The sequence below is a fragment of the Silurus aristotelis genome, assembly GCF_946808225.1.
Source record: "Silurus aristotelis genome assembly, chromosome: 12".
In the NCBI taxonomy this organism is placed as follows: Eukaryota; Metazoa; Chordata; class Actinopteri; order Siluriformes; family Siluridae; genus Silurus; species Silurus aristotelis.
In genome coordinates, this window is record NC_139585.1 from 20,240,395 (window position 1) to 20,251,644 (window position 11,250).

The 11,250-nt window shown below is 36.3% G+C and overlaps 1 long non-coding RNA gene across 1 annotated transcript; it reads right to left on the minus strand.

The window, feature by feature from the left end:
• Nucleotides 1-1,058: 1,058 nt before the first annotated feature.
• On the minus strand, nucleotides 1,059-9,036 carry LOC310734119. The gene is made up of 2 exons (XR_014535969.1): nucleotides 5,975-9,036; nucleotides 1,059-2,711 (listed from the first exon to the last, which is right to left on the minus strand). It is a non-coding gene; the product is annotated as an uncharacterized lncRNA (long non-coding RNA).
• Nucleotides 9,037-11,250: the final 2,214 nt, after the last annotated feature.

The following is an 11,250-nucleotide window of genomic DNA, read 5'->3' on the forward strand; positions in this document are numbered from 1 at the left end:
TGGGTTTTATATCCAGCATGTTTTGTTGAAGTAGATTTTTACATTTTACATGATCTGTAAGTCTTCTCTATGTTTAATTGTTATAACAATACATTTTGAAAATGTAATTCTATCTGTAAATGTTTTTTTTGTTTTTTTGTTTTTAGAAAATCTCTGAAACAATTCAGATTTGTATGTAGAAAATGGGTGGGTGATTTCTTTTCCCCAAGAGACAGTTTCCAACTTTAATTTTTTTGCCTTGCCTGGCTTTACACTCTTTAATTTAAAATGTTTATTTCAGGGGAGTTTATTGTCCCCTTTCCTGTTCTTAGTGGCCAGTGCGAAGTCAAGGTCTGAATGGTGATATTTTTGGGAGCTCTGTTGTGTCTCAGTAAGACTGGGTGTGTATGTATAAGAGAGAGTGTGTGTTGTGACTCACATTAGCCATGTCCACTCTATAATTTCAGCCATAATGGTATTATATTATATGGTATTATAGCATACACAGTGTATTATAGTGTTCTTGGGCATTCTGAGACTCGGTTGGACACGTTAACAGGGTTATAGAGTCCTTGATTCCGATCTTTTGATCGTTGTAGATTTTATATAACATTTTCAGCCCCAAGATTGATCACAGTTTTGGAGTAATGCACTCATTTTAATATATTACAATTTCTATTGTAGTAGCAATATTAGGCAATATTTATTTAATTTTGAGGAAACAAGATTCAAGTCTCAGTGCTTTTTTTAACAAAAAGTTTGTTCCTATTAAAAAAAGATAAGATATTGCTGAGTGAAAGAAAATTTATAATGATTATAAAAGAAAATAACTTGTCTTGCAGATGTTCTATAACTATTATAAATCAAAAAGCCCAGAATGTTGTTCATTATTAAATTAATAAATGTAAGTGCTTTTTATCAGGAGGAAAAAAACATCTTGTTATTCGGAAATAATCCAACAGTATATATCAAAATGTGTTCCTCAGTTATTTACTCTGACAATTTTTTTTATTATATCAACAAACCCACCTTAATTAACTAAATATTATTAGCCTTGTGTTATGTATTATAGTAAACTAAGATTATTTTGGTAACGATTTCAAAGTGGACTACAAGTGTGAACACACTTCCGTCACCATCTGGAAGCTGTTATTAAAATCCGTCTCCATGGCATCAAGTATAAATCACCTTCTCTTTGTTTAACTCAGCTGAGGCAAAAAGAAAGGCACTGCACAGACACTGCAAGTCGCTACCTCTAAAAGAGATGGATTTTGTGGGGCTCTGTGGTCTAAGCTAATGACTGGGTGCACATTCCAAATGAAAGTTAAAAAAACATTGCTTTTGGACACAGAAAGTGACTAAAGTTCACTTTGTCTGGGCAACACCGTCCAGCAAGTTTTCATCCCAGTAAAAAAATGTGTTAGACAATCACACACTCTCCACTTTGATACACACTCTCCAAAATAACCGACATATGAGTGCGAAAGTGTGCCAACAACTTATCTGCATCCTTTTTTTATAAGGTCATTTTTCCCCCAGCATTGTACATGGCAACACATCACAATTTGTGAAACTAGTGAAAAAGAGAAAGGGATGGAAAGAAAGAAAGAAGGACATCGTTAAAGTTTCTGTTTCTTTCCCTTCTATTTCATTCTCAGACATGGATGGTAAGAGCAAGAGCAGGAGAAGGAGCACATATTGCCTTAGTTTCAGTGTTTGGGAGGGAGAGGAGACCACTGTGCATTCTTTTCCGTTTAAGTCACTGTTTCTGCTCGGTTCTCAAGTGCACTTGGAGGCCAGGGCAGATGCAGGGAGTCTACAATACTTTAGAAACCTCTTTAGAAACTTTGCAGACATATAAGCAGAGAAAGATTTCGTGAACAGTAAACGTGTGATTAGTTGTTGTGTGAATCCTGTCATGTTGTGTTTGGTGATCCAGTGGAGTTAAAGAAATGACATGATGCACATAGAGAGTTTGGAATGTAAAGAACTGATCAAAAATTTTTAATTATCATAGACAAAAATCCCAATCCTGTACAAAGGCCCACCACCACTGGTTGTTACATAAACACAACTGCCAAATGTCATAGCAGTTATATTTTTTGAGTGCTACCATACTTCTTTACTCATCAGTCACATTACCTACAACTCGCATTCTCCTCCCAGTGAGGTTTGGTTGTGGGATATTCAAGAGATAAATCCCTATAGTCCAATTAAACATTACTTTTTACTTTTTTTTATCTAAAAAAAAACCAGAAAGCTGTAACTGAGAACATCACACACATTTTTTTATTAGATTATTCAGAAGGCACATCATTAGTTATAGTAACTTGCACAAGGACCTGTATTGATGCTCAACATTTACACATTTGAAATAAATGTATTTTAAAGTGGACTATTATTTAGCAGAGAAAAATTAAGTAAAAATGGTAGTGTGTCTGATACTATGTCCCATTTTGCCCATTAAAAAGAAGAGTTGATAAAAATCCAACAGTTTTCCTTAATCTTATAAAACATTATATTTTAATGGACGTTTTCTGATCCAAAATATCTCCACAAGGTACGATGACTTGCTGAATGCTTTGATGGGGTGTAAATTGTACTTTACAGCCTTCACAGTCTCCCAGGTTGAACCCTCTTGAACACCTGGAGAGATTCAGCAAACCACCATTTGAAAAATATATTTCCAGGACAGTTCCAGAGACTTGTACACTAACATTGTTTTGGAAGCCCTAAAACGAAAACATTTAATTCTTTCATTTGAAAAATATTAAAACATGCTAGTGCATATGCACACCAACAGGACCATATTTCTATACATAAATACTTTAAGCTTTATATTTAGAAGATTATTTGAAGATACTTTTACAAGATATTCTTTACCACCTTACAAAATTAATCAAGTGTCCTGGCACCTAGGATTGTCCAATTGACTTATCTTTATAGAAAACTCATTCTTTACCTTCTTGTGATTAATGTGAAAAAAGAATCTCCACATATACAACAATACTGTGACTCTTACATTTAATAATGCCCAGTGTGTGAAATCATTCCTCACACCTCACAACCAGCTTGAACTGTTGACATGAGGTAAGTCATGGATTCATTCTGGTGATAAGAATTTGATACTAAATTCATGGTGGAAATGGGTGTTTAAACTTCTGTAGTGAAAATACCAGGAGATCAGTAGATTCTGAACTACTAAAACCCTCATCTGGCACCAATAACAATGCAGTTTTCAAAGTCACACAGATCACATTTTTCGCCATTCTAAAGTTTGACATGAACATTAACTAAGGCCAACAAATAATTGTCTGTTTGAAGAATTGCATGGATGAGCAGGAATACAGGTGCTCCTAGTTTTGGCTGTGTTTTTAAGTGTGATTTGCTTTACAAATTGTTTCTTGTGTGCATTCAATATTCTCTTTAAAAGTGCACAGTCCACAATCCTGTGCATTCTGCATAAATGACTCGGCTGCCTGAGTGGGCAGGATGCTTCTTTTTTGCCTCAAGTTTTGATTGGCTGTCAGTCAGTTTCCACGCGAAACTAAACTAGATTGTAATCTTTGGTTTAGCAGTGCTCTCATGCAGAGTGTGGAACTGCCAGAGATTCAGATTACCCTACCTGATGTGCTCAACATAACAAACAAGAGCATGAAATCTGGTATGAGAGAGGAGTAAGGGAGTAGAACACGACTTGCTGTTAATGATGTTCTCTGGCAGGCCGTGCATTCGGAGAAAGGGAATTTCTTTCTCTCGGGTTCAGGCTGCATCAACACAGCAACAGGATCTGGCTATGTTTCTCTCTGTGTAAAGTATTGCTTACATAGTTAGCGAATGCCAAAACGCTTTGGCCCAGCAGTACTGATAGTTGTCCCAAGCATTGCAAGTACAGGAAGAAATAACACCTGCACATGCCGGGTCTAGATTACCATCATGATGCAATACACTGGTAGAAAACTTTGTTTTAAGGTAAGGAAATATTAAGATAGTATTAAGTGCCTTACACCAATCAAAACCATGTTGTTGTCTGAGTAGATACCATGTGGTATGGCCTAACGAAAATATGATTCTCCCATTTAATTCATTCCTAAAGTTACACTTAATACATCATTTAATGCAACCTCTCTGGCATATTTACTAAATGTATTGGCAGGGTTTTAGAAAGAAAACATAACTAGCTTATTTTTGGTAATATGCAGTATACAGAATAACTCCATGAGCTCCACATGAGCTACAATAAATTACTAAATATCAACAAAATTGCAGTGGGGCAATAGTACTTCGCTAGTAAGGTAACATTTGCTGCTTACTATGTAAATAAACTGAACATCCATGCTAATAGCTTGGAAGGAGACAGACAAATCTAAAAAGTTTTAACAGTTATACATGATCATCTTACACCTTAAACCATCTTCACATCAGGTGATGACAATCAATTTATTTTTGCAGTTTTCCCCCTAAGCCTGTTCTAATTGGAGTTTCCTTATATGCGATGTGAAGAGTGTCTGAGTCAGACCTAAGCTATTCAGGTCAGCCTTCTTTCTTTTAGATTTATCCAACCTTTCTCTTTTTCTGCCAACATATAAAAGTAAAGACCTTCATTCCCTTTTACCCTTCCTCTGTACTCTATCTGTCTATACTCCATACTTTAGCCACCACATTTTCATACCAACTCATCTCTTGTACTTAAACTTTCCTTTCCCTCTGCTCCCCCTTTTTCCATCCCTGCCACTATCGCTCGCTCTCTCCTTGCAGTCCGTGCACAGGCCTGCAGCAGTATTTATGAGTGCCTGTGCGGTGGCGTCAGGGGATTACTGATGAGGTATCCAGACTTTGCCACTGTGTTAAGTTCCCCCACCGTGTGCCCTCACACACCTCCCATGATGTGTTTTCCTTTTGACTTTTAACACTTATAAATATTACACATTGTCATGTGAGTTAAGAATGGATCCTGACATAATTACATTATTTCACACATAAAATTCCTTTTGTTAAGTCTTTGGCAGCGCTTGCATTTCATTAATGTTGTCAAGACAAATGAGATGATTTCTTATCCTGCCAGTAAATTGTAAAAATTGTAAATACATTTACAAAAGTAAAAAAATTGAGAGAGACCATGCATACAAACAGCAAGAAGAATGAACAGCGTGTATTAAACATAGAGTCTAAGAGAACTTTTTCCAGATGTTTCCCTGAGCAGAGGTTTTTTAAATTAAATGTCTGCCAGAGAGACTGGAAATTATGTCTAGATTAAAAAGAGCACAAGGCATGAAACAAAGTTCTTCGTGTATGAACTATTAATTGTAATAGATGTCTTCTTTAATTCTGTAAATTGAATGACTCAAATCCTCTCAAATCCTCTGTACCCCAAAAACACTAGATACTAAGAACCAATCCGGAAATAGAGGTTTACACTGGTAGTATTTGAACCCAGAGTTTGAAAATAAGCTTGTTTTATGGTCTCAAAGCCTCAAAGGGTGAGTTTGAAAAATATAAAGGAAGGTTTCGAGGTCAGTGATGTATGCTGTTTAACAATCTATGCTGCTTTCACACAAAACAACCTGAAATCTGAAACACATTTAAACCACACCCCTTGGACAGGAAATTCACAGTGAGACACACATGGATTAAAATGGGTGATAGTTTTTCACTTTTTTTAACTCTATCATTACACTACCTTCTCCCATTTCAGTAAATTAACCTTAAAACTAGCCTCTAACTAAACTCCACATTTAAAACTAATTTAAATTTAAATTAATTGTGAGTCAAAGCAGTCTAACTGAAGTGACAGAGGTTCTTTATTTTTGCTGTCTTTGTGTTCTTGCTTTCTGCTGAAACAGTAACATGGTGACTTCCACCCACCATATGCACATTATCAGAAGTCTGGGAAGAGTTCAGTCACATTTTCCATTCCTTCTCTCTCTCTCTCTCTCTCTCTCTCTCTCTCTCTCTCTCTCTCTCTCTCTCTCTCTCTCTCTCGCCTCTCTCTCACCGTTAGCATGGACGTCTTGGTAAGAAGGAGGTAACTGGTGCTTGGGGGTGGGGTCATGGATAGAGCCATGAAGACACATCTGCATGATTAAGGAAGTGAGGCTGGACTAAGTCTAAGGAAGAAAAGACATGTAAGAGTATGACCCAAATGGAGCAATTCATGTAGAAACACTAAATCTTCTCTTAACTCTCTTTTCAAAAACATTATTATTGAAGTAAATGATTTCTAGGCAATTCCAGTTCAAACAAAACCAAACAAAGACAACTTTAAAATACAGACTTGGGTGTATTTAGATAAATATGGAGTGCCTGTAATGTGCCAGTATTTTCAATATTCCTGTGATGTTAAAAGATTAATTACAATAATTTGTTCATGCTGCATTTTTGAAAAGCAAAAACAGACAGATCATGCAATGAAACAAAACATCGTCCAAGTTTACCTCCCTCTGGCTTTTCTGAAATGGGGGGAGCCATATCTAAGGGGAGCTCTGTGCTTAGCATCTCCGTTTCCTTCCGAGATCCACATCCCAGCGTGTCCACTGGTGACGTGGTATGAGAATGAAGCAAAGTATCTATTTAGGAGGGGCTCTAACATCCAACTAGATTAAATTAGTTCCAACTTTATCTAGCAACAGATGTCCTCTATGTTCTTAATCCTACATATCATCTCGTCAAGAACTGAACAGAACAGTAACTGCAAGTGTTAATTTGTCCTGTTAGGGAAACTTGTAGATTTGTTAGAGAGAGTTGGACAATGAATCTCTCTAAAGACAAAAAAAATGATATGCCATGTCATTATAAATTCAAGGTGCAAGGCTGCTATGTATTTGGAAGACAGGTCACCACCCTGTAGTAGAATCTACTCATGCAAATCCCAAAGGAAGAGCTGTGTCTTTGAGTGCTTGATTTGAGTTTGAAAGGAAGAGTGCATTTATCCTTCAGTGATGCTGGGAGGAAATTTTTTCCTCAGAGAATCCCAGTAGTACAAGTCTAAGTTGGAAGATTTTCCTGCATGTGATTATGTACAGTCAGTATCCATATCGCAGACTTCCCTATTAAAATGTTATTATTTCTGCCAAACTGTACCATCTTGGGTGGTGCAGTGGGTACTTTACCTGCCACACAACTTCAGGTTTATGTTCAGTAAGGTTACAGTTATTGTGGAGGTTCTCACACATGTGCTTACCACATAGGTTTCCTCTGGATTCTCTGGTTTCCTTTTAATTGCCAAAATTGCCCGGTCACACCAAATTAACCCCACATATGGATTCCACTCAGAGACTGTCCTTGCCTCATGCCTCCACTCTTCTCAGGAATAGCTCTGGTTCTTCCAAACATAAATGAATGATTGACTGTAGAGTCTTGTTGGATCTTCATTTTTCTATTCTTTGAGAAAGTGCTTGATGCTTGCTGAATGGGTTGGTTTGAGGACACCGACTTATATGTGATCTCTCAGATTCCAGAGTAGAAACAGGATAAATTGTAGCCTCTAAGCTTATAGAATGTATTCCAGTAAGGTAAAGATGACAAAGAAAATTATACAAGAAGGTCGAATACAGTGTGGTGTAGACATGTGGCTTCCACTTATAATCATCCATGCATCAGAGGGACTAAGCCAATTTCTGAAATTGTCTTTCCATATGTACAACTTTTAACTCTATATCTTCCCAATAATCACATATAGGAGTCTGGTTTCTATATATTTAAACCACAAGACAATATATGTTAATATATGTGTTGAAAATGCTGTTGCAAAAGCAAATGTGTCCTCTACAAAACCTTCTACTCAACAGTGTTGAGTCAAACTTTCATGCAGGAAAAGCTGGAGTCATGTCAGGAAAGCATTAGTCAGGCACAGATTTTTTTGCTTAATTCACTGAGGAACATTTGCAGACAGACTCAAGGTTGAGTGTTGTTTTGTGTTTTTTTTTTTTTTAAACACAGAATTAAAATGTACACCTTTAATTCATTGTTTGCATTACAGCAAATACATAGTTGTGACCTGTGCAAAATGGCATATCATTATTATAGGTACATTTCCATTTGACCAGTTGCTAGTAGAGTTCAATGAGGAATTTTATTTTATTACAGAGCTTTATGTCAAAAGTTGCAGAGCTATAGGTGCCATACAGTGATTAATAGAATCCCAGGAACAAAAAGGGAAGAGAGAGGAAGAAATGAAAAAGGGGGAAGGACAAAGGGAGAGCTTGGGGGGTTTGGCATGGATTTCTAAAGCAGCAACTCAAGCGTTCTCTACCCTGATCTGCAAGTAGGAACATGCGAGAAGCACCAGATGCTCATGGACTGAGGAATCTTTGCAGCCCTAGACTCTCTTTGCACTAGACACATGCAATGTTCTTATTGATTCTTACAAATCTCAAAATAAAATAAAATAGCTGTAGTAAAATGTGAAACATAGCGGACATCTTGTGTTAGATATAGATAGGAATACGATGTCAAAGCTGCTGTTAGTTGACAACAAATTGACATCATCGCAGCTGCCACGTGTGAGTTTGAAAACTCAGACATGATGACACAACAAGCAGAAAAATGCTTTTGGGGAATGAAGTTCTTTGAAAATGTAGTTATTATTTTGTTGATTGGTGTTCTGTTAAGCACTTGTAAAAATCATGAAATCATACAATAATTTTGGAATTCTAAATTAGTTCACATGCTGATATTAGAATATAACATGCAAACCAGATCTAGCCTCACTACGAATAAACTAGATCTGCCTAAAAGACACACCCAACAGATAGAAGCCTAGCAGAGGGGGTGCAGAAAGAATGTTCTATTTTCAAAGCTTCAGGCCAACAAAATCGCTGCATTTACTATACAGGTAGGAGGTGTGCTTGCATTTTTCTCAAAACCATTTCATTCTACAATTACAGAACTCCAAGCCAGTTAACTCCAGATTTAATTTAGTCAAATGTGGCACACGTACCAGATTAGGAACTATTGCAGAACTTTTAAAAACAGACAAATGCCTTAAAATTCTGATTTGGAAAAAAAATCTACCCCTGTATATATTGTTTTTTAAATCAGTGGGATTTTCTGACAGTTGCAAAATCTTTTATTAATCTTCTAATAAGGAACATGTCAAACATAAAAGCAAACAAAAATGACTTTCAAACTTTTTGAATCAAAATATACTAAAAGATGAAGTATCCTGAATGATGGGATTGAAGCACTTAAAATTCACATGGTCCTAATATTTCATCTGGTTTTTGTCTGGCTCACCAGGTGTGTAACTCAGAACAGGTTAGCCTGTACATGCCAGTTTTGAAGTAGTGACACGTTGTCCCTGGCTAGCGAAATGCCATGTTTGATGTTGTCTGTGATGAAGTCAACACTTTCCATTTAATTCTACGTCTTCCCACAATGGAGAAGGGAAACATTTTTGGCTTCTCTAATTTTAGGTACCGGTGCAGCTGGTGGATTTGAAAGGGATTCTTATAAAAGAGAGCTGTAGCTGCACTTAGCTATCTAACATGGTGGTACTACTGAGATAAAACCAAGACACTGCTAAGAGACAGAAAGAGATTATGTGGCAGAGCAAACACTTGACAATTCTAGCAATTTGCAGCTTTATATTTATACGCATCTATGACAAAATAGAATGCCAGATGCATTGTACTGTATAATACTATATTAGGCCTTTTGGAGAAAATCCAATCCATCAAAATCACTCACTCACTTTCTGCAACTGCTTTACAGAAGGCTGGCAGTGGATTATGAATTTTCTCCTGCCCATCCTGGATGGGATGCCAGTCCTGTGCTTGCTACCATGCATACACATTCATGTACTTATCTTTAACAGCTAAGGGCAGTTTATCATGTTGTCACATACCTGCATGCCTTTTTATGTGAGAGAAGTAACCTGAAGGAAAGCCACATAGACACATGCAAAACTCCACAGACAGTAACCTAAACTCTCCTGGGACTGAGCTGTGAAGGGGCAACTCTAACCCACTGCACCACCGTCAGTTAAAATCTTTACAGCAAATGTAAACATTTAAGTAGATTAAATAAAGTAAATTAAGTAGATAAATGGTAATTAAGAGGGTTTGGTGTGCATAATTATCATCATTGTTGTCCTTTCATTATTTTCAGACTGGGACTGACTGTTACTACAATAACTATGGCTGACTGCTTGCATTAACATCTTATAACAGTATCATGTAATCAAAGGAAAAGCATAAGAAATATATGAATATATCGCCCATTATTCTGTAATCATATGATTTGAGAATTTTAACAGAAACATAATTTAACAGAATTCAGAAGCAAAGTTCTTAAAGCACCATGGTGCAATGGTCCAACATATGTCCACCCTAACCGACAGTCTGAACTCTCCCAGACACAAACCACAAAGCCCGACATTACTGTGGTTCCTGCCTGGACAAAAACACCGAAAATTGCAAGTTCTATTTAAACCCGGAGAGTCTCTACTATATCTCCACATTTCCACTTCCTACTCTATCTACACATTTCCAAATGCATATAAAAATTTTAAAATGTAGCGTCTGTAACTTTTTTGTGTGCTGTCTCATACTGAATACTGGATATATACTGGATATGCTTTATAGGGAAGTCCAAAGAAAAGAAATGCATGGTTTTCATCACCATTTTACCAGAACAGAAGTAAAAACAAAAGAAAAAATAATAAACCTTTCAACATTAATGGCAAATTTTTATTGAGTAAACTTTTATTCTCCCAATCAATAACCCAGTAACATACATTCAACACTGCATTCCAAAAAAAAATATACAAAAAAATATCAAAATCAAATACTATCCAATTTTCAAAGGTTAATTTATTTAAATGCTTTTGCTAATGAGCATTAGCATAACTAATTTAAGATAATTTAAAGAATGATTAAAATAATTATTGAACTAACAAAATCTACCCAAGTATCACCATTATCGATTTGAATGCTTGTCAGATGTTATGATTAGCTTTTTAGATGTTCTAAATCTGCATCTGTCTGGTACATGGGGCAGAGTACCAAAGATTTGTTCAAATCTACATAATGTTCTCATTTATACAAAAAACTCTAATTACATCATTTGACTGACAAATGGTCTTTAAGCTGGTAGTTTACAGGTACAAGCCCATGTTCCTTAGATTTGTTCTTATGTTCTGCAATCATGGGGCAGAATGTCCAATGCCATGTTTAGCACCTAGTCATTTTTATTTCACCTGGTTATTAAATATTTTAACTGAAACTTGAATTGCACCTGCAACCCATTTTGTTAGGACAGTATTCATGTTGC